The sequence below is a fragment of the Ranitomeya imitator genome, chromosome 4, assembly GCF_032444005.1.
Source record: "Ranitomeya imitator isolate aRanImi1 chromosome 4, aRanImi1.pri, whole genome shotgun sequence".
In the NCBI taxonomy this organism is placed as follows: domain Eukaryota; kingdom Metazoa; phylum Chordata; class Amphibia; order Anura; family Dendrobatidae; genus Ranitomeya; species Ranitomeya imitator.
The window spans coordinates 464049124-464072370 of NC_091285.1; the positions used below are offsets into that span (position 1 = coordinate 464049124).

The 23247-nt window shown below is 42.2% G+C and overlaps 1 protein-coding gene across 1 annotated transcript in view; it reads right to left on the bottom strand.

Annotated features, from left to right (window-relative positions):
• OTUD7A (OTU deubiquitinase 7A) overlaps positions 1 to 23247 on the bottom strand; it is a 353497-nt gene that overhangs the window by 178543 nt on the left and 151707 nt on the right. The window contains exon 4 of the mRNA XM_069765825.1: positions 12639 to 12784. The gene's annotated coding sequence lies outside the window, so the exon portion shown is untranslated. The remainder of the gene's footprint in view (positions 1 to 12638; positions 12785 to 23247) is intronic.

Sequence of the window (23247 nt, forward strand, 5' to 3'; positions counted from 1 at the left end):
AGAGCATTATATGGGGCACAGCTTTATATGGAGCATCTATGGGGCAATAATGAACGGTATGGAGCATCTATTTTTATTTTTGAAATTCACCGGTAGCTGCTGCATTTCCTACCCTAGGCTTATACTCGAGTTAATAAGTTTTCCCAGTTTTTTGTGGCAAAATTAAGGGGGTCGGCTTATACTCAGGTCGGCTTATACTCGAGTATATACGGTATTCTAATTTACTGAGATAATGACTTTTGGGTTTACATTGGCTGTAAGCCATAATCATCAACATTAACAGAAATAAACACTTTAAATAGATCACTCTGTAATGACTATCTATTATACGACTTTCACTTTTTGTATTGAAGAACTGAAATAAATGAACTTTTTGATATTCTAATTTTGTTAGAAGCATCTGTAAATCAGAAATGGTTGATCACTTCCCTGACCTATAGACAGATCAGCAGACAAAAGTAGCACTGCACACACAGTGCATCTGGATAATGGTGCAGAATATGTCTGGATATATATTTCCAGGGAAAGCTTGATAAATTTGCTAATATTGTTTAGTATATGAAATTCAGGAGGATCACTTCTAGTGATGAGCGAATATACTCATTACTCGAGATTTCCCGAGCACGTTCGGGGGTCCTCAGAGTATGTTTTAGTGATCGGAGATTTAGTTTTCATCGCCTCAAGCTGAATGATTTACATCTGTTAGCCAGCATAAGTACATGTGGGGGTTGCCTGGTTGCTAGGGGATCCCCACATGTAATTAAGCTGGCTAAGAGATGTAAATCATTCAGCTGTGGTGATGAAAACTAAATCTCCGAGCACTAAAAAATACTCGGAGGACACCCGAGCATGCTCGAGAAATCTCGAGCAACGAATATATTCGCTCATCACTGATCACTACATTATACAGCAATTGGTCCAAAGACAAAAAATTATTTGTTGCACACTATGCTCTTCAAATGGAACCCGACAGATGATCTATGCTGCCCGAGTCAAAGGCAGCATGTATCAGACACTGGCCGCATGATATCAGACACGTGTTTAGATCTGAAACGCTGCAGTGCTTCAGAGAAAAACATAGTTTAATAGCAGCCGGGGACCAAGCCGCACTGGAGACTAGGCAGGCAGGTTCTCGGGGCTTCTTTTGCCCAGTCACCTGGAGTGACAGGTCTCTCGATATATCTGCATATATGCAGAGACCTTTCAGGAACTGGCAATGGGTGGAGAGAAGCTGCCTGAGATCTGCCTGTCCGACTAGACTCCCTAGCGCCTTTTTAAGTTCATTTTTTCTGCAATGCCACATCGGTTCAGAGTCAAACATACCTGGCTGAGATCATACCGGCCGTGTCTGATACATGCTGCCCAACTAAAACGTAACCGCTGTCAGGTTCTCTTTAAAGAATTTACCATAAAAAAAATAAATAAATAAAAAATTCTCAAGAAATTTTTTTTAGAAATCTTAGGCATGGATAAATAGATCACTTAATTTTTTTGTTGCATTATACAAAAAAAAAGGTTTACATCTATGGCCAACATAGGACTCAAGGTCTTTTTGAAATTTAGCATGAAATAAACAGAGAAAGCCATGTACAGCATGAATAGGATCAGGCCTTCGTAGGTAGGCACAAGGGCCACTTTAAATTGCTATGCAACACAAGCATCACAATCATATAAATAGCAGGCATTGTCTTCTGTTTTCCTGCATAGGAACCTCACGGTACAAGCTGAGGGTTATTTGATTTATTCATTCCTGAAATATGGACTTTTATTAGAATTCTTCTAAATTGTACTTGCGAGGTAAAGGGATAGAATAATGGATGAGTACAAAACATTTAGGTCTAGAAATAAATAATGTAGAACTTTCATTTTGCAATGACTTCCCAAATAAATAGGCCCATCAAAAACGTTACTTGCACAAACTATGGTAATTTTTCTTGATCGGCTGATCAAGGGCCTGATAACTTAGCCATGACATCTAGCCTAATCAATAAAGGGTTATTCACATTTAAGACAATTATTACACATTTATGAATAGGTCATATCTGACAAGACAGTTTGTGTCTTTTTCCCCAGAAGTGGAGTCCGTTGGAATGGTTGCAGCAAAACGACGCAGGTTTTGCACTGCAGACAGGTAGTTTCGCTATAGAAAAAAAGATTGAACATAGCTTTTGTAGTCTTGTTTGTCCATTTGGGAGTCCTTCAGGCTCACCTACTACTTTGCTATGTTTGGTCCATACCTAGCAACAGATCCCAAGTGGCTGTGGATAGAAAAACTGATCATCTAAGATTTGCGTGAACATTGCCAAAATTGCGACGGACATCACTAATAAAATGGCAGCAGGACTGCCGCATTCCCGTTGGTAGCAATCCTATTGCTTGAGTAGTTTCTCTTCATTGTGCTGTTATGTATACTGGATATTTATTGTACTCTTCTATTAAAGGATTGAACAAGAAAAGCTGAAAAGCCCAAACATTCTCATTTTGACACATTAGCTGTTAGCGGACATAGTTGACAAACAACGGCTCTGTTCATGTCAAGAACAGTGGCATGTTCTATCTACATTCTGATCTTCTACAGTGGCTTCATATGTGAATCCCTGTTTCATCACTAAAACAAAACCAGCACAAAATCAGAGATTTCACTTTAGGACTTTTAATTGCACTTTATGTATTTATTCTTTTGGCGATAGTCACATGTAATGTTAAGAGTCTCATTGGGGAACCAAATTATTGTGTTTTAAGACCATCACATGTCAAAATGTCTTCCTCAAGCCGCACAATGTACCCCGGCTGTGAAGAAATGTCTGCAGCGATTTAGATATTAACTTCAGATGAATAATACAAATAAGGCTCACATATTGGCCATTTCTTACATTGGCCATTTGCAGCCCTATGAAGAGCCACAATTCAGATGGATCAGGAACGGCAAACTAGTTTTTTCTGTCAAATGTTGTCTAAATTTACATTTTGGGAGGAACTGTTCTTAAAGAGGACTTGTCACTTGCCAGTCAGGTAATTTTCTACTCTTGTAAGTGCTATTGCTCTCCTGACTGGTGCTGTCGTTTGTTCCTGCGCCCCTAAATTTCTGATATAGTCTCCTTCGTTGTATGTACATCTAGCTTTGTTACGGAAGGTGCTTCGTCCTCAACTCTGCTCTTTAGGCATCTTCATGAGGATCCCATCCCCTTGGATAACAAGACTTTATTTACATGCAAGGAAAATGGGTCCATAGCACAGGAATGGAGAAGCATAGAAACCAAAAAAAACAACAACAAAAAACACCACCATGAGATTCAGGAGCACGGCAGCATTTAGACTAGACAAGTACCAACATACCAAGAAGATTGACCTAAAGGTACAATTTCAATGCGCTTCCCTCAGAGAATACATGATGGAAGATATTTACATATCTTTCATCCATTCAATGTACGGCTCAGGTTGACGGAGCTAAATGATAACTATTCACAAAAGCACCCATGCAACCAATAGGGAAGATCAGTTTTGCGAAAAAACAAAAATAGAAAAAGCCTGCATTGCCCAGATGTACAACGCTGACCTATCCACTTAGGTATTAAAACACTTCATAGGCAATATACACATGCATATTATCCTTACCGTTTCTCCTAACCTATGCATTACTGATTTGGTATGTAGTCTAGAGAAGCTTACTACAACCCAAGGGATCTCATATGGCTGACACAAAACACAAATCAAGATATTGCTCCGTAAACCAGTAATGTGACTACTCAGCATTACCCAGCAGCAGACTACAGCTGACATTAACAAATGTAGCCCAATCATGTGTGTGATGATTGATCTCAACAGAACAGCGAAAAACCAACAACGTCATGGACAAGGAACACTTTATTGAAAAAGGTGCTGAAACAGTACTAGGTAATAGAATAAAGAAGTCAGCCACAGCGTATCAATCTAAGCAATGTGTGCCATCAGTTACCTCCATGATACGAGGAGACATCCTAGTCTTCGACAAATCAAACTGTTTATCTGACCTGCTACCTTCCATTCAACACATGGAAGATGGAGAATAAAAAAATTGTGGTGAAATTTTCATCTTTTACGACACATCTGACAAGATAACAATTTTGTGGTTCATCAATGGGCACATAAGACACAAGATTCATTCTCCTTTTCCCCAGTCCACATTCATGATTGCATGCATTCATCCCCAAATCATCCATTATGCAGAAGCAGTAACCCGTATGGATATGAAGAAGCAAATAAATGAATTGTGTTCATTAACTACAAATAAAAACTTCCCATGACTTCCTCTTAGGTAATATCAAATGGCAAGAATATAATTAAAAAAAAAAACACAGTACATCCACTACATGTATGCCAGGAGGTGCCCATCTTGCCTCTCCTCTATTTATCTGACCTCCAATGCTTGTGCCTGCAAATTGGGATGTTTAACAAAGGAATGGAAGTAGCCAAACTAAGTCTTCAACTAAAGATGGAAGGTATCAGGAAGGATCGATACAGGTTTGCCTAATACTATTCCACTTAGGGGGAAAAGGCTGTAAACACTGGATGGTCAAAGCCACAACTAATCATTTGTCTGACAGCCATCTCAGACGGCTCGCCTACACACAGGAACGCTCGTTCGGACCAGAACTCCTGTGCTCTTTATGAGAACGTCGAATCCAGACATCTCTGGCAACAGCTTATCTTTGGGAGAACAAAACGGTTGGCATGTCAAAATCAGACATGCCTGATTGACATTTCTCCGGAAAGGCCAATTGTCCAGGACCCTCATACACATTATAGACTCAGTATTGAAGGGTTCAGCCCACTTTAGTCTAATGTGTATCGTGGCCTTTAGCTATTAGTCTACTGACCCTGTTAACACTGACATACATAATACATATTATAAATATTCTGCTTTCTCGTGATTGGCCTTGGCTGAGCGATAAGCAATACTTCAAGATCACTTACATTAAAGGTAACAAAATCAAAATGAAGAAAAAGCAAACATGACTTAAAAATGACCCTTTATTGGATTATTGCCAAAATATTAAAGGGAAGGTGCCGCAATTTTGTTTTTGTATTAAAAATAAATGTTTGTATAAACAATTATTTTTAATACAAAATTATTTTTTTTAACTTTAATATATTTTTTATTATTAATTATTTTTGCAGCCACTGGGCGCCGCGATTTTGCTTTGCAGCAGTGTAAGAGTCCCAGCACGACACTTACACTGTGCAAAATACGGCAGCCCTGGACATAGGAGGCTGCAGTCGGGAGCCGACCCCATAGCTATCATTGTGATGTGGCCACGCCCCCTGGGCTGTCTCCACATCACAGCAGAGGCAGGAGATCGGCGCCATCTTGCTTCAGCCCACAGTGGAGTGTACCTGTGAGCTCCACTGTGACTGAGAGCCGTGCTGTTGGAGGGGCAGCTCCATCTGTCTCCCCTCACACTGTCAGCGGCCGTTCCCTGTCCTCTGCTGCCTGGTGTGTGGCTGTAATCCCTAGAGAGGGTGAAGGAGTGCTGCCGTCTGATGTCCTCTATCAGGAGCTGCAGAGAGGTAACAGAGGGGGATGGGGGAGGCTCTGTGCTGCTCCGACCTCACTGCAGCTCCTCACAGGACATCAGACCGTGCATCTATCACTATACTGTGCTGAGCCATGTATCTAATCCTCTCCTGTGTGATACTGTCTGCTGGCCCCTGTATCTAATCCTCTCATGTCTGATACTATGCTGAGCCATGCATCTAATCCTGTCTTGTGTGGTACTGTCTGCTGAGCCATGCATCTAATCCTATACTGTGTGATATTATGCTGAACCGTGTATCTAATCTTCTCCTGTGTGATACTGTCTGCTGAGCCGTGTATCTAATCCTCTCCTGTGTGATACTGTCTGCTGAGCCGTGTATCTAATCCTCTCCTGTGTGATACTGTCTGCTGAGCCGTGTATCTAATCCTCTCCTGTGTGATATTATGCTGAGCCGTGTATCTAATCCTCTCCTGTGTGATACTGTGTGATGAGCCGTGTATCTAATCCTCTCCTGTGTGATATTATGCTGAGCCGTGTATCTAATCCTCTCCTGTGTGATACTGTCTGCTGAGCCGTGTATCTAATCCTCTCCTGTGTGATACTGTCTGCTGAGCCGTGTATCTAATCCTCTCCTGTGAGATATTATGCTGAGCCGTGTATCTAATCCTCTCCTGTGTGATACTGTCTGCTGAGCCGTGTATCTAATCCTCTCCTGTGTGATATTATGCTGAGCCGTGTATCTAATCCTCTCCTGTGTGATACTGTCTGCTGAGCCGTGTATCTAATCCTCTCCTGTGTGATACTGTCTGCTGAGCCGTGTATCTAATCCTCTCCTGTGTGATACTGTCTGCTGAGCCGTGTATCTAATCCTCTCCTGTGTGATATTATGCTGAGCCGTGTATCTAATCCTCTCCTGTGTGATACTGTCTGCTGAGCCGTGTATCTAATCCTCTCCTGTGTGATACTGTCTGCTGAGCCGTATATCTAATCCTATACTGTGTGATATTATGCTGAGCCGTGTATCTAATCCTATACTGTGTGATATTATGCTGAGCCGTGTATCTAATCCTCTCTTGTGTGATACTGTCTGGTGAACCGTGTATCTAATCCTCTCCTATGCACTCCTCTCCCCCCTGCATATCTTTCCCCATTGCACACACAACTCAATACGTGCGATAACAGGAGCTGCGGGCGTCATGCTGTATTATGGCATTACGTGAGATCTATATGACAGTATTATGTGATCTGTATGGTGGTATTATGCTTGATCAGTATTGTGAGAATTATATGGTGGTATTGTGTGTGATCTATATGGCGGTATTGTGAAAACACTGGCAGTATTATGTGTGATCTATATGGCGGTATGTGAACACTGGTGGTATTATGTGTGATCTATATGGCGGTATGTGAGAACACTGGTGGTATTGTGCGATCTATATGGCGGTATTATGTGAGAACACTATGGCAGTATTATGTGTGATCTATATGGCGGTATTATGTGAGAACACTGGCAGTATTATGTGTGATCTATATGGCGGTATGTGAGAACACTGGTGGTATTATGTGTGATCTATATGGCGGTATGTGAGAACACTGGTGGTATTATGTGTGATCTATATGGCGGTATTATGGGAGAACACTATGGCAGTATTATCTTCAGAAAGCGGACCCATTCTATGGTGGTTCTGGCTGAGCACCTGCACGCGGGTCTGGGGTAATAACTGGAGGTCATGCTGCCCCCTCTAAGTGTAGTCAGGGGAAGGCTGGCGAGGTAGCTGAAGAGAGAGGTCTCATTTTTATCGTTACTATATGGCTACATTTCCTTCCCAGCGTCACCCCGACTGCGCCTGTCACCTCGCTTTCACATATTGCCAGGACAGGATGGGGAAGACAGGATCTGAGGAGGGGAATGGGGTCTGCATGCAAAGTCTGGATCAGACCAGGCCATCAATCCGCAGAAATGTTTCCTGGATTTCTGTGAAGCAGACGGCCCATCCATGTGTATAAAAGATAGCGCTCTATGTACAATCCCTGTCTGCTCCGCGCACCAAACAGGGGGTCCCCATAGACCAGCACACTGCTCTCCTGAAATACTCTGTGCTGCTGTCACCCTGCTCCCTCCACCACATATCTCCCAGAATCCTTGCTGCCTGCCATCCTCGGTGACCGTCTACTTGTCAGTATAAGGCTGCTTTCACACTAGCGTAGGTACGGGCCCGTCGCAGTGTGTCGGGCCGATGTACCGACGTATGCTGTGAAAGAAATGTCCGACGTGGGCAGCAGAAGCAGTCTTACGACGCTTCCGCTGCCCCATTGTAAGGTCTGGGGAGGATGGGGCGGAGTTTCTGCCGTGCATGCGCGGTCGAAAATGGCGGACTCGATGCACAAACGTTACATGTAACTTTTTTTGTGGCGGCGGTCCACCAAAACATGACGCAACCGTCGCACGACAGTTGCGACGTGTGGCAATACGTCTGTAATGTTAGTCTATGGGGAAAAAACGCATCCTGCAGACAACTTTGCAGGATGTGTTTTTTCTCCTGAACGACGCATTGCAATGTACAGCCAACAACGCTAGTGTGAAAGTAGCCTAAGGCTGCCATCCACTATCAGTATTTGGTCAGTATTTTACCTTAGTATTTGGAGCCAAAACCAGGAGTGGGTGATAAATGCAGAAGTGGTGCATATGTTTCTATTATACTTTTCCTCTAATTGTTCCACTCCTGGTTTTGGCTTACAAATACTGAGGTAAAATACTGACCAAATACTGATAGTGTGACGGCAGCCATACTCTGCAGTCACCAACAAAATGGCTGCGCACTGGGTTCCTGAATATCATCCTCTCTAATCCCTTAGCAAACACCCAGAAGGGGAGGAGAGGAGACATCACACACGTCAGCAGACTCCGCCCATAATTACTGCAGTGCAGTAATGTGAGCTAGTTGTACACTAGGTTTTTCTGAAATTTCAGCAGCTGCTCCCCCTAGTGCTTAAAAGTGGAAATTCCAAAACTTTTCAAATTTTTTTTCATATTTTACTAAATTATAAACAAATGATAATATTTTTTAAGAAAATGTAATCATTAATTCTTTACATTTTTACAATTTCTGGAAAAAATTTTTTTTTTAAGGCACCTTCCCTTTAAGCTTTTCCCTATCTATGAAACAGGGGATTGCCAAGGGTCTAACAACAGGGACATGACCAAATAACCGTCCTTCTGTCTTCTCAAATTTCTTCTCCTTTGGTGTTCACGTTATGGGATAAACATTTATTAAAACAATTAACATGGCAATATCAAATATGCAATATAATTTATATTCTATGCTTTGATACTTATATGTTTTGAGGAAATGAGGATGATCATCAAGTTTCCGACAACACCGTGAGCACTAAACAATCACGTCACTTGGATGATTGCATACATTCACTTAGATTGGGACAGTAAGCTGGGTGACAAGGGAATCGCAAACTATATGGTTCCTAACTATGCAGGAAGGAAGGAAGTGGGGAGAGCACCATATTACCGCGCATACCAGAGGTCACTGGAGCAGAAGTAGCAGAGACACGTCGGCGCCTGCGCAGAAGAACAAAGAAGCTGTCGCGCAGAGTAGGGTGGAAAAGTGACGTCCCAGCACCTGGAAGAACACATTACCATAAAAGAATAAAAGCGGATTTCTCCACAAGAATACTGCTGATATGAGTAATACAGGTATGAATATTTTTACCATTCTATCACCAGTATGCCCATATTAATAGGTTAAAAACACGCCCCAGGGGGTGATACAGTATATGTACTTTAATTGTGGCTCACTCAAATTTTCTTTTGTTTGTAAGATTAGTTATATTTCACAGAGGCGCAATTTTAGGATACATATAACTTAACTTTTTTAACTCTTAATGGGGAGAAAAAAAAAATGTGAAAGGAAACTACCCCATAAAAACTGAAATTCCGCCATTGTTTTAAATGTTATGCTATTCCAGGACTTTGGTTATGGTTTCCTATTGGGCCAAGAACTTACCGTACTACCTGCGTGTTCTGCCTGCCAGCTCAGCCGGTGACTCTCCTGCATCATTTCACCCCACATCAATAGAGCAGCGCCTTCTCTTACGGTCTGGTCTGTTGATGGGTGTAACTACCAACGTCATGCTGATCGACAACCAGCTCCCCACAGCTCGGCTATTTTGTGCTCACAGTCTCCCGTTAAAGGGATTATCCAATACTTTTTCCTTTAGTGGGACTAGGCAGTTATCAGTATGTAGTTGCTAACAAGCTTCTTGTTCTGCTATGCGCCGATCTTTCCCAGTTCAGAACAGTGACAAATTGGTCATGTGACCACTCCTACCGGCAATTCTCCCACTTCCTGGGATGTCACATTTACAGAGCAGTTCCCTCTCTTCCGCTCTTCTCTGTCGGTGACCTGTCACTGCTGATATCATGCTGATTTATGGCTAACTCCCTGCTGCCTAAGTCAGTGATGTGATGAGTTAGTGCAATTTACATTGAGTGAGCAGTGTAGTGAAACAAATCTGCTAATCAGAATCACTTGCAGAGTTCATTGCACTGCACATGTGCCAGCTCATACATTGTGATGTCCCAGAAAGTGTGAGAATGGGTGCCAGGAAGTGGTCACATGACTGCTGTGTGACCACTCTGGCCAGTTTCAGACAGATGACCCACCGACATAGTCTTGCCTCAATAGTACATGCAAAGCTGCAGATTGCAACGTCATTTATAAATGATAGCAGTTACTGTGTTGCTGCTTAAAAGTCTTTATAATGGCATTGTGATGCAGTGACCCCTGTTACAGCTAGGGGGCGCTGCATGTGCTACTCAGGATATGCATGGAGGCATATCTGTGGTTATTATGGTTGAACTAGCCACCTCTCACCTATGGGAATGGTTACAAGTATATAATGTGACCATGTGGGTCCCATGGGAAAAAAATGGATGGACCTGAGTGGTCTGTGTGCCAGGTCCTGGAGGGCCTTTGTGTTGGGAGGTCCTGGAAGTAGGACTAGATCCCTGAAAAGCACATGGGAGAGGCCTTGGACCTGGGGGCCTGTGTGTTGGACGGTCTCAGATGGGGATGGACGTCCTGAATAGCGCACAGAGAGGACGCGTGTGCAGAGTCCGTGATGGCACTGTGTTTGGGGAAGCTACAGGCCGTCTGAGGATCTGGACTGTCAGGTGGCCTGGTGAGCAAGGCATTGCCCGGGATGGTGATCCCAGTTCGGCAGCTTCCCTGAGAGAGAGTACTGACAGGAGTCAGCGTGTGAAGCAGGAGCTCCAAGAAGGTAACCCAGTGTATGGGGTGCTGTGCGGTCACCCACAGCAACTGGTCAGATAAGGATCAGCGTGTTTAGAGACCGCGACCCAATGTCATGTGCGCTATATGACTAGGGATATTGATGAACGGTTTGGCGTACGGACACCCATGGTAACTGGACGAAGTGAGAGGTCCAGCATGTTTAGTGTCCGTGAGATAAAGCCGAATATGAAGAGTCTAAAGATAAAGCTGCATCTTAATGTCACCGGTTGGTCCCTGTTGTGTTCTATGAAATGTGTATGATGAACTGTGCATAATCAGCTTTATGATGCCATGATAAACTGTGTGGACTGTTTAATTAGAAAAACCGTGCCTAAGTGCTTGAATCCTGTGCCAGGCGAGTGTCCCCCAATACACTCAGTAAGTGCAATCTTACAGCATATATACTGCCACATAAGGGTTTTGGATAGTTATGGGACCTGACATGTTCGCTTTAAGATCTACTTCAAAAGTTGGTAATTTTATTATAATTTTTTTTTTAATTTAAGGAGTGAAATTCTCTTTACAAACTCTCATGCTCTTCATAAGTGGAATGCAAACTCTATAAAATCAGTCACACATTGGGTATATATACAAAAAATGAAAAATGATGTGACACCTAGGTGAATAGTGCGTGAAGTGGGAGGCTTCTGAGGTCCATTATAAATTCCATTTTCACTAGAACGTCAATGACTGTCATTAGTGATTAAATGTCTACGGCCGAGATGACTACATCAACAATTATAATTAAGAATCCAGTAAAAAAAAAAAAATTTGGTCTTTGTGCATTTAATTGATTGTATAATTTTGCAATAATCTGTGGAAGCGACCAAATAAAAATATTCAGAAACGTATTTATAATGAAGCTTTAAATCCATTACGGTGTCTATGTAATTCTTATACAAGTGAAGCGTGGAACATCAATCTTCAATTACGGATTGCCAAATACAGATAAATCAAACCGATTTCAAGTTTTGCCTCAAGCAGGTCTATCTAGCCGTGGTCTAACAAAACGATCACAAGAACATGGCTGTAATGTGCTTAGAATATCAAATCGGGTTTTCCGTCAGCGTAGTATGATCACTTAGAGCTGCAGTAATAAAAAAAAAAAAAGGCTATAAAACCTATTACACGGAGACAAAATTAAAAGGGACCTCGAAATCAGGAGCGGATATACCGTTGATGCAACCTGTACAGCCGCACAGGGGCCCAGGAGGTAAAGGGGCCACACCTACCTCTAAAGCAGGTCAATTGTGCATTATAAAGACTGCAAAGGGCCCATATATTTTTCTTGTACAGGGGCCTCTTCTATCTGTGTCCGCCACTGCTCGAAATTATGCCAACAAAACAAGCTATTCCTCATTTCAAAGCATAGCCTTATTATTAACCCCAGTCTCCGTCCGCAATCGGCTGGAGCCGTCCTGATTGGGCTTCAGGAGACGAGGAACGATGAACTTCTCTTGATCAAAGTTCGTTAGCTCGCCAGGAAGATACTGTGGAGGGGGATTGTAGGCAGCTGCAATTTGACATGCGATACCTGTAGATCATTATTAACCACTTATTTTCCATGCACGGCCGCGGATATTGATTGCGAGACTATCACACGACCTTTCTAGGCTGTACGATGCATTCGGTGGCCATCAGCTTATAAATCCAATCACTTAGAGGCCATGTAAAGCGTATTGACGTTAAAGAGTGGAGAGCAGCTGTGCACATTCAGCCAGAACAAAATGTGGTCCCTTGATACGGTTAGTCATGGTGGCAATGAGCGAGTTTGGAGCTGATTAAGTCCATTCAGAATGCAGCGTGTACTTACTTTCATTAGCCTTTGAACAACATGCGGACTGAAATGCCTAAAGCGAGTAACATGCTGTATTGTATTGTCTCGCATTCCGCTGTGGTGTATGAAGCTTGCTCCAAGTAGAGTCGCCGGATGGTCCTGGTTGGCGTCTTCAAAGTTATCTAGAATTGGAAAACCCCTCATTAGAATAATTTTATCACTGATGTCACGGGAGGTTTGAAAAATAAACTTAATTCTTTGCATAAATCAGAAGATAATAGAAGTTCAGTAAATGACCTTAATTTGTTCACAATGAGAAACGAAAACAAAAAACGAATTTGACATGGGACAGTGAGTTTCGCTTTTCAATGACATAGTGAGTTTTAGGTGCAATTTCTCTTAGAAAGTGTTATCAGAAAATGGCCTATTTATATATACAGTCATGGCCAAAAGTGATAGCACCCTTGAAATTGTATTTCTCCCAGAAAATTATTTCAATTACACGTTTTGTTATACACGTTTATTACCTTTGTGTGTATCGAAACAACATTAAAATAGATATAAATTTAAATATATTTTAAAGCATTTTTGATCATGCTTAATTCCCATATCGCTATGAATAATACAGTGAAGGAAATAAGTATTTGATCCCTTGCTGATTTTGTAAGTTTGCCCACTGACAAAGACATGACCAGCCTATAATTTTAAGGGTAGGTTAATTTTAACATTGAGAGATAGATTATTAAAAATAAAATCCAGAAAAATCACATTGTATAAATTATATTAATTTATTTGCATTTTGCAGTGAGAAATAAGTATTTGATCCCCTACAGACCAGTTAGACGCTCCTAATCAACTCGTTACCTGCATTATGCACAGCTGTCTTACATAGTCACATAGTCTTACATATAAAAGACTCCTGCCCACAGACTAAATTAATCAGTCAGACTCTAACCTCTACAACATGGGCAAGACCAAAGAGCTTTATAAGGATGTCAGGGACAAGATCATAGACCTGCACAAAGCTGGAATGGGCTACACAACCATAAGTAAGACGCTGATCGACATTGATTTTGGGCACCACGCAAAATCTCAACTCGTGGGCATCCTTGATCATGAGGAAGGTGAGAGATCAGCCTAAAACTACATGAGGAGAACTTGTTAATGATCTCTAGACAGCTGGGACCACAGTCACAAGAAAACCATTGGCAACATTACGCCGTAAAGGTTTAAAATCCTGCAGCGCCCACAAGGTCCCACCACTCAAGATGGCACATGTGCAGGTCCATCTGAAGTTTCCCAATGAACACCTGGACGATTCTGGGAGTGATTGGGAGATGGTGCTGTGGTCAGATGAGACAAAAATTGAGGTCTTTGCCATTAAATCAACTCGCCGTGTTTGGAGGAAGAGAAATACTGCCTGTGACCAAAGAACACCGTCCCCACTGTCAAGCATGGAGGTGGAAACATTATGTTTTGGGGATGTTTCTCTGCTAAGGGTACATGACTACTTCACTGCATCAATAGGAGAACGGAAGGAGTCATGTACCATAAAATCCTGAGTGACAACCTCCTTTCCTCCGCCAGGACATTAAAAATTGGTTGTGGCTGGGTCTTCCAGCAAGACAATGACCCAAAACTTACAGCCAAGGCAACAAAGGAGTGGCTCAAAAAGAAGCACATTAAAGGTCATGGAGTCGCCTAGCCAGTCTCCAGACCTTAATCCTATAGAAAACTTATGGAGGAAGTTTAAGGTCCGAGTTGTCAATCGACAGTCTCAACATCTTAATTATTTAGAGATGATCTGCAAAGAGGAGAGGACCAAAATTCCTCCTGACATATGCGCAAACCTAATCATCAACTACAAAAAACATCTGACTGCTGTGCTTGCCAAAAAGGGTATAACGTTTTGTTTGCCAGAGGGATGAAATACTTATTTCTCACTGCAAAATGCAAATAAATTTATACAGGAAAGAAATATATCTTGGTACCGTGTTAGCCAGTGGATAGAAAAATATTTAGAATTGAGAGTCCTCAGTGGTTGATACCTTTTAATGGCTAACTGAAAAGATGGTAACAAATTGCAAGCTTTCGAGACTACACAGGTCTTTGCCTGATGAAGAGACGTATGTAGTCTCGAAAACTTGCAATTTGTTACTATCTTTTCAGTTAGCCATTAAAAGGTATCAACCACTGAGGACTCTCAATTCTAAATATTTTAATAAATTTATATAATTTTATACAATGTGATTTTCTGGATTTTATTTTTGATATTCTATCTCTCAAATGTTAAAATTAACCTACCCTTAAAAATTCTAGACTGTTATTGTCTTTCCCCAGATTGCACCACAATGTAAACCATGGATGTGCGGGGGCTCCGGGCTTTCACAAAATGTTTGCGTGGCCCCTGCACAACCGAACGCCCACAGCTTCGCACCTCCGCTCTTAAACACCCCATCATTCCAGACTGGGGTCTGCAACATCAGCCCACTCCTGCCTTCGCCAGAGGCAACCCTGGGACCACACTCCATTGCAGCAGCCAACCCCATTAAGCAATACGATGCATGAATTATAAGAAGCACCACCTTTTTACTAAAAAAGTTATTTTTCCTACTTATATCTCAAATTTGGGGTGCATCTTATAATCTGATACGTGCTATAAACCACAAAATACTGTATATAGTTTAAAGCAGGTTTTTAAAAAAAATGCTGCAAAGTAAGAATTATTTAAAAAGCTCATTTTTGTCAATTAACAAAATGCTAAATGATCAAGAAAAATCTAAATAAAAATCAATATTTAGTCTACCCACTCTTTGTGCAGGTGTACCTAGAAGAACTGATGCTGTTTTGAAGGCAAAAAAAAAGATTTTGTAGGATTATAATTAGGCGTTTGAGATATTGACTATATAAACAGGCTATAATGATCATTATTTTCATATGTAGGTTGAAACACAATCAATACTTGAAAAAAGAAACAGCTATGTAAAAGACTTAAACCTGAATAGTGAACAGCCAAACTATGCTATAAAGGTGAGGTTGTGGAAGACAGTTTCATATCACAGATCATAGACTAAGTGTCACGATGGGATGCAGTTACTGACAGTTTAACTGTCCAATCTGGTACATGGGCATGCTGAAGCTGTACTTTGAAAGCTCAGTCGTCTAGTGTTGGGCAGGGGCGTGCTGATGTGTCGATTGACAGCTGAGCCGTCCAACTTGAGACTGGGAGGCGCTGGATGTCTCCATGTGTTCATTGTCCCAGGTGATTGCCAGGCTACTTAACTGGGCTGTTACTCCCAGACCTCCGCCAGACATACATTCAGCTTCTGTGTGGTTTGTTTTCTCTCTGATTTGTGTTCTATTTGTTGATCTTTCGCTGCCGGACCTTGTACCTTGTTCTGACCACCAGTCTGTTTTACCCCTTCTGCTCTGATCCGCTATTCCCTGGTATTCTGACCTCGGTATGTTACAGGACCACACCTTTGTCTCTTCCTTCTGTTTATGATGTAAGCTCCTGGCTTCTCACCTTAGATTCCTTGACAATCTCATCTCCTGACTTCTCTGTGAGAGGCGACTTAGGCCTCTTTCACACATCAGTTTTTTGCCATCAGTCGCAATCCGTCAAATTTTGAAAAAACGGATCCAGCGACTGATGCCGCCGGATCATTTTTTTCCATTAGACTTGTATTAGCGATGGATGGCCTCACGTTTCATCCGGCAGAAATTGTCTGTCTGGCGGCCGCAGACAACGGACTAAGTAACTTTTTTTGTGTCCGTCGAAAAAACGAACAGCGACGGATCCGTCGCTGTCCATCTTTTTCTAGAATCGAAGCCTATGGCTCCGGATCCATAAAATGACGGACTCCAGTGATGGATTCTGTTTTTTTAAACTGAGCATGCTCCGATTTTTTCTAGGATCCAAATAGCCAGATCAGCTAGTTGCATCCAGCGAAAAAACGGATCCGTTGCATGAGTTTATCACAATCTGAGACGGATCCTTATTTTTTTTCAAAATTCGACGGATTGCGACTGATGGCAAACAACTGATGTGTGAAAGGGGCCTTAGCACAGCAACAAGGTAGTTATACTAAATCATCAAGGCCTCTCATAAGCAAAAATGGAGGTTTCAAGATGTCTTGCTCCAGTATTTTTGAAAAAGAAACAGAAAATGGAAAACAGAAAACCATAAACGTAGTCGTTGATCATAGTTCAGAGAAATCTGGCCAAAAATGGTGTTAGGCTAGTTTCACATTTGCGTTTAAAAACAGCATTAAAAACGCAAACGCAGGTGGTGAAAAAAACGCATGTAAACGCGTGCAAACGCTGCGTTTTATAGACGCATGCATTTTTGTATGCGGTAAAAAAAACGCGGCGTTTTGACGCGTTTACATGCGTTTTTCCTGCGTTTGCGTTTTTGAAACGCATGATGAGAAGTGTGTGACAGCTGCCAATCATCAAAATCAACTAGAAAACCCACTATAAATAGAAATAGCTAGGGTTAGGGTTTGGATCCCTAGGGTTACGGTTAGGGTTTGGATCCCTAGGGTTAGGATCCCTTTATCACCTTGATGGTGGGGGGTTAGGGTTAGGGTTTGGATCCCTTTATCACCTTGATGGTGGGGGGTGGCTTATCAGTGTGTAGACTTGTTTTTTTTCTATGGAAACGCATGCGTTCAAAAACGCAACCAAACGCATGTGCTAAAAACGCATGCGTTTACATAGACAGCAATGCGTTTTTTTGCGGCAAAAAAACGCCTCTAGAAATTACTACATGTTGCATTTCTGCAACAAAACGCAAGCAGAGAAACAACGCATGCGTCGTCAAACGCGGCAAAACGCATACAAAAAGAACGCATGCTTTTTTTGCGCTAAAACGCAGCTCCAAAAAACACAAATGTGAAACCAGCCTTAATGGAATAATTGCATCCAAAAAATTATATCTTTGATATGGAAACAAAGCCATGCAACTCAATTATGAACAAAAACATGAGAAGTGAAGTTTAAAAATTGACAGCAGGTGCTCTCGATTGATCAAAATTTGAAATATGTGAAATATTTGTTTATTATGCAAATTGTCTCTTCAGAGAGGAAGAGTACTAGAACTTTAGTGCCACCTATTGGAAGTAGCAATCCTAACAGTCAATGTCGACCCTTCAATGAGCCTTGTCACATGACTTAGGATAATAGCCAAACCAGAATCTCAATTTGCAGACACTGTTTCGGGGTACTGCCTCTCGTCAGTGCAAAGTGGAGATCTGGTTTGGCTGATTGAGAGGCGTCTGACTGGGATCCAAGAAGTATAATTTCTCCTTGCGGAGTGTGACATGTTAAGCATGTCAAGGTGAGGAGACTTAAAGCCGCAATGCTCCTCTAGGAAATATGCTAATTATGCAAATTGTCTCTTCAGAGAGGAAGATATCTAGAACTCTAGTTCAAGTATTTGTTATTCTAGTATTTGTTTGTAACATTTCTAGTATTTGTTTGTAACATTTGTAAAATATTTGTTTGTAACAGAAAGTTGTTTGCTTGTTTGCCAAGTGGTGGAGAATTTTAAAATAATGAGAGTCTGCAGGCAACAGCGAAGCATGGTGGAGGCTCATTCAAAGTTTTGGGTTAAATTTCCCCTGTTTGTCTGTATTTCTCAGTATTGAGGGCACCATTACTCCTGACCAGATACTTACCATATGTATGACATGCAATTCCATCAGGTGGCATTAAACTGGCTCCAAATTTATTCTTCAACAGGCCATTGACTGCAAACATATAGGTAATCATTATGAACTATATTTAAAAATAAGGACAAGGAGTCTTGGAAGTGAGGACATTGTCTCCACAAAGCCCTGATGATGTCAAGTCTACATCCACAGTAGACCGTCTGTTCAGGGACAGACACTGACAGCTTGGGGCCCTTGTGCAAGAAACGTGTCTGGGCCCCCCTCCTTTTATGGCTACAAAGCTACATACATACACTGTGTACAGAATTATTAGTCAAGTTGTATTTTGATCACATGATACTTTTTATACATGTTGTCTTACTCCAAGCTGTTCAGGCTTGAGAGCCAACTACCAATTAAGTAAATCAGGTGACGTGCATCTCTGTAATGAGGAGGGGTGTTGTCTAATGACATCAAAACCCTATATAAGGTGTGCTTAATTATTAGGCAACTTCCTTTCCTTTGGCAAAATGGGTCAGAAGAGAGATATGACGGGCTCTGAAAAGTCCAAAATTGTGAGATGTCTTGCAGAGGGATGCAGCAGTCTTGAAATTGCCAAACTTTTGAAGGGTGATCACTGGACAATCAAGTGTTTCATGGCAAATAGCCAACTTGGTCGCAAGAAGCGTGTTGGGCAAAAAAGGCGCAAAATAACTGCCCATGAATTGAGGAAAATCAAGCGTGAAGCTGCCAAGATGCCATTTGCCACCAGTTTTGCCATATTTCAGAGAGGCAACGTTACTGGAGTAACAAAAACCACAAGGTATTTGATACTCAGGGACATGGCCAAGGTAAGGAAGGCTGAAAAACGACCACCTCTGAACAAGAAACATGAGATAAAACGTCAAGACTGGGCCAAGAAATATCTTAAAACTGCCTTTCATAGATTTTATGGACTGATGAAATGAGAGTGACTCTTGATGGGCCAGAGGCTGGATCAGTAAAGGGCAGAGAGCTCCACTCCGACTCAGAAGCCAGCAAGGTGGAGGTGGGGTACTGGTATGGGCTGGTATCATCAAAGATGAACTTGTGGGACCTTTTCGGGTTGAGGATGGAGTGAAGCTCAACTCCCAGACCAACTGCCTGTTTCTGGAAGACAACTTCTTCAAGCAGTGGTACAGGAAGAAGTCGGTATCGTCCAAGAAAAACATGATTTTCATGCAGGACAATGCTCCATCACATGCCTCCAACTACTCCACAGAATGGCTGGCCAGTAAAGGTCTCAAAGAAGAAAAAAATAATGACATGGCCCCCTTGTTCACCTGATCTGAACCCCATAGAGAACCTGTGGTCCCTCATAAAATGTGAGATCTACAGGGAGGGAAAACAGTACATCTCTCTGAACAGTGTCTGCCAGGCAGTGATGGCTGCTGCACACAATTTTGATCGTAAACAGATTAAGCAACTGACAGAATCTATGGATGGAAGGCTGTTGAGTGTCATCATAAAGAATGTCACTAATTTTGGGGGGTTTTGTTTTTGCATGTCAGAAATGTTTATTTCTAAATTTTGTGCAGTTATATTGGTTTACCTGGTGAAAATAAACAAGTGAGATGGAAATATATTTGGATTTTATTAAGTTGTCTAATAATTCTGCACAGTAATTGTTACCTGCACGAACAGATATCCTCCTAAGATAGCCAAATCTAAAACAAATACACTCCAACTTCCAAAAATATTAAGCTTTGATATTTGAGTCTTTTGGGTTGATTGAGAACATAGTTGTTGATCAATAATAAAAATAATCCTCTAAAATACAACTTGCCTAATAATTCTGCACACAGTCTATATACGGTATATATAATCGTTTAAGGGATACTTCAGTCTCTTTGTCTGTCTTTCTGTCTGTCACGGAAATCCCAAGTCGCTGATTGGTCGTGGCAAAACGGCCACGACCAATCAGCTGACGGACACAGTCCAGCGGCGAAATGGCCGCTCCCTACTCCCCTGCCGTCAGTATCCCCTCCATACTCCCCTCCAGTCAGCACTCACACAGGGTTAATGGCTGCGTTACACCGCAGTGTAACACACTCCGTTAACGCTGCTATTAACCCTGTGTGACCAACTTTTTACTATTGATGCTGTACATGCGGCATCAATAGTAAAAAAATCTAATGTTAAAAATAGTTTAAAAAAAAAAAAAAATCATTATATACTCACCCTCCGTCGGCCCCCGGATGCAGCCCAGGCCTTTCCCGCTCCTCGCGACGCTCCGGTGACCAGTCCATGCATTGTGGTCTCGCGAGATGATGACGTAGCGCTCTTGCAAGACTGTTATATCATCATCTCACGAGACTGCAATGCATTCTTGAGACTGGAGCGTCGTGAGGAGCATCGGTAAATGCCTGGGCTGGATCTGGGGGGCAGACGGATGGCGAATACAAAACTTTTTTTTATTTTAATTCTTTTTTTAACAGGGATATGGTGCCCACATTGCTATATACTACGTGGGCTGTTTTATATCCTACATCTCTGTGCTATATACTATATGGTCTGTGCTATATACTACGTGGTTGTGGTATATATTACGTGGCTGGGCAATATGCTACATCGCTGTGCTCTATACTACATGGCCTGTGTTATATACTGCATGGGCAGTGTTATATACTACGTGGCTGTGCTATATACTAAGTGGCTGTGCAATATATTACGTGGCAGGGCAATATATTGCGTGGCTGGGCAATATACTACACATCTGTGCTATATACTATGTCTCTGTGCTATCTACTGCAAGGCTGTGCTATCTACTGCATGGCTGTGCTATCTACTGCGTGGCTGTGCTATCTACTACGTGGCTGTGCTATCTACTACGTGGCTGTGCTATCTACTACGTGGCTGTGCTATATACTACGTGGCTGTGCTATATACTACGTGGCTGTGCTATATACTACGTGGTTGGGCAATATATTACGTGGCTGGGCAATATATTATGTGGCTGTGCTATTTACTACGTGGGCTGGGCAATATACTATGTGGCTGGGCAATATACTACGCGTCTGCTATTTACTACATGGGCTGGGCAATATACTAGGTGGGCTTGGCAATATACTATGTGGGCTCGGCAATACACAACGTGGCTTGGCAATATACTACGTGGCTGGGCACTATACTACGTGGGCTGTGCTATATACTGCGTGGGCTGTGCTATATACTACGTGGGCTGTGCTATATGCTACTTGGCTGTGCTATATTTCTCTGCTGTATCTGTGCATCATAAATCGTGGTACGTGTTAAAGAGGGAAGCCCACTGAGACTCTTTCGCCCGGGGCCCTCAAAAACCTGGAGCCGACCGTGGCTTCACTGATTGTTCGCGGCTGGGCGTGACCAATCAGCGACAGGCGCAGTCTGCCCGCGAATTGTCACGGAATTTGAACCACGCTTCGCTAATTGGTTAAGCCAAGCCGGCCGAATCTTGTGTATAAATTGCATTATTCTGAAAACTTCATATATAAACTACATACATATTCTAGAATACCCGATGCATTAGAATCGGGCCACCATCTAGTGTATGTATGTATGTATGTATGTATGTATGTATGTATGTATGTATGTATGTATGTACAGTACAGACCAAAAGTTTGGATACACCTCATTTAAAGATTTTTTTTGTATTTTCATGACTATGAAAATTGTAAATTCTCACTGAAGGCATCAAATCTATGAATTAACACATGTGGAATTATATACTTAAAAAAAAGTGAAACAACTGAAAATATGTCTTATATTCTAGGTTCTTCAAAGTAGCCACCTTTTACTTTGATGACTGCTTTGCACACTCTTTGCATTCTCTTGATGAGCTTCAAGAGGTAGTCACCGGGAATGGTTTTCACTTTACAGGTGTGCCCTGTCAGGTTTAATAAGTGGGATTTCTTGCCTTATAAATGGGGTTGGGACCATCAGTTGTGTTGAGCAGATACACAGCTGATAGTCCTACTGAATAGACTGTTAGAATTTGTATTAAAAAGCAGCTAAGTAAAGAGAAACGAGTGGCCATCATTACTTTAAGAAATGAAGGTCAGTCAGTCCGAAAAATTAGGAAAACTTTGAAAGTGTCCCCAAGTGAAGTTGCAAAAACCATCAAGTGCCTCAAAGAAACTGGCTCACATGAGGACCGCCCCAGGAAAGGAAGACCAAGAGTCACCTCTGCTTCTGAGGATAAGTTTATCCGAGTCACCAGCCTCAGAAATCGCAGGTTAACAGCCGCTCAGATTAGAGACCAGATCAATTCCACACAGAGTTCTATCAGCAGACATAGCTCTACAACAACTGTTAAGAGGAGACTTTGTGCAGCAGGCCTTCATGGTAAAATAGCTGCCAGGAAACCACTGCTGAGGACAGGCAACAAGCAGAAGAGACTTGTTTGGGCTAAAGAACACAAGGAATGGACATTAGACCAGTGGAAATCTGTGCTTTGGTCTGATGGGTCCAAATTTGAGATCTTTGGTTCTAACCACTGTGCCTTTGTGCGACACAGAAAAGGTGAACGGATAGACTCTACATGCCTGATTCCCACCGTGAAGCATGGAGGAGGAGGTGTGATGGTGTGGGGGTGCTTTGCTGGTGACACTGTTGGGGATTTATTCAAAATTGAAGGCATACTGAACCAGCATGGCTACCACAGCATCTTGCAGCAGCATGCTATTCCATCCGATTTGCATTTAGTTGGACCATCATTTACAGTATTTTTCAACAGGACACTGACCCCAAACACACCTACAGGCTGTGTAAAGGCTATTTGACCAAGAAGGAGAGTGATGGGGTGCTATGCCAGATGACCTGACCTCCACAGTCACCAGACCTGAACCCAATCGAGATGGTTTGGTGTGAGCTGGACCGTAGAGTGAAGGCAAAAGGGCCAACAAGTGCTAAGCATCTCTGGGAGCTCCTTCAAGATTGTTGGAAGACCATTTCCGGTGACTACCTCTTGAAGC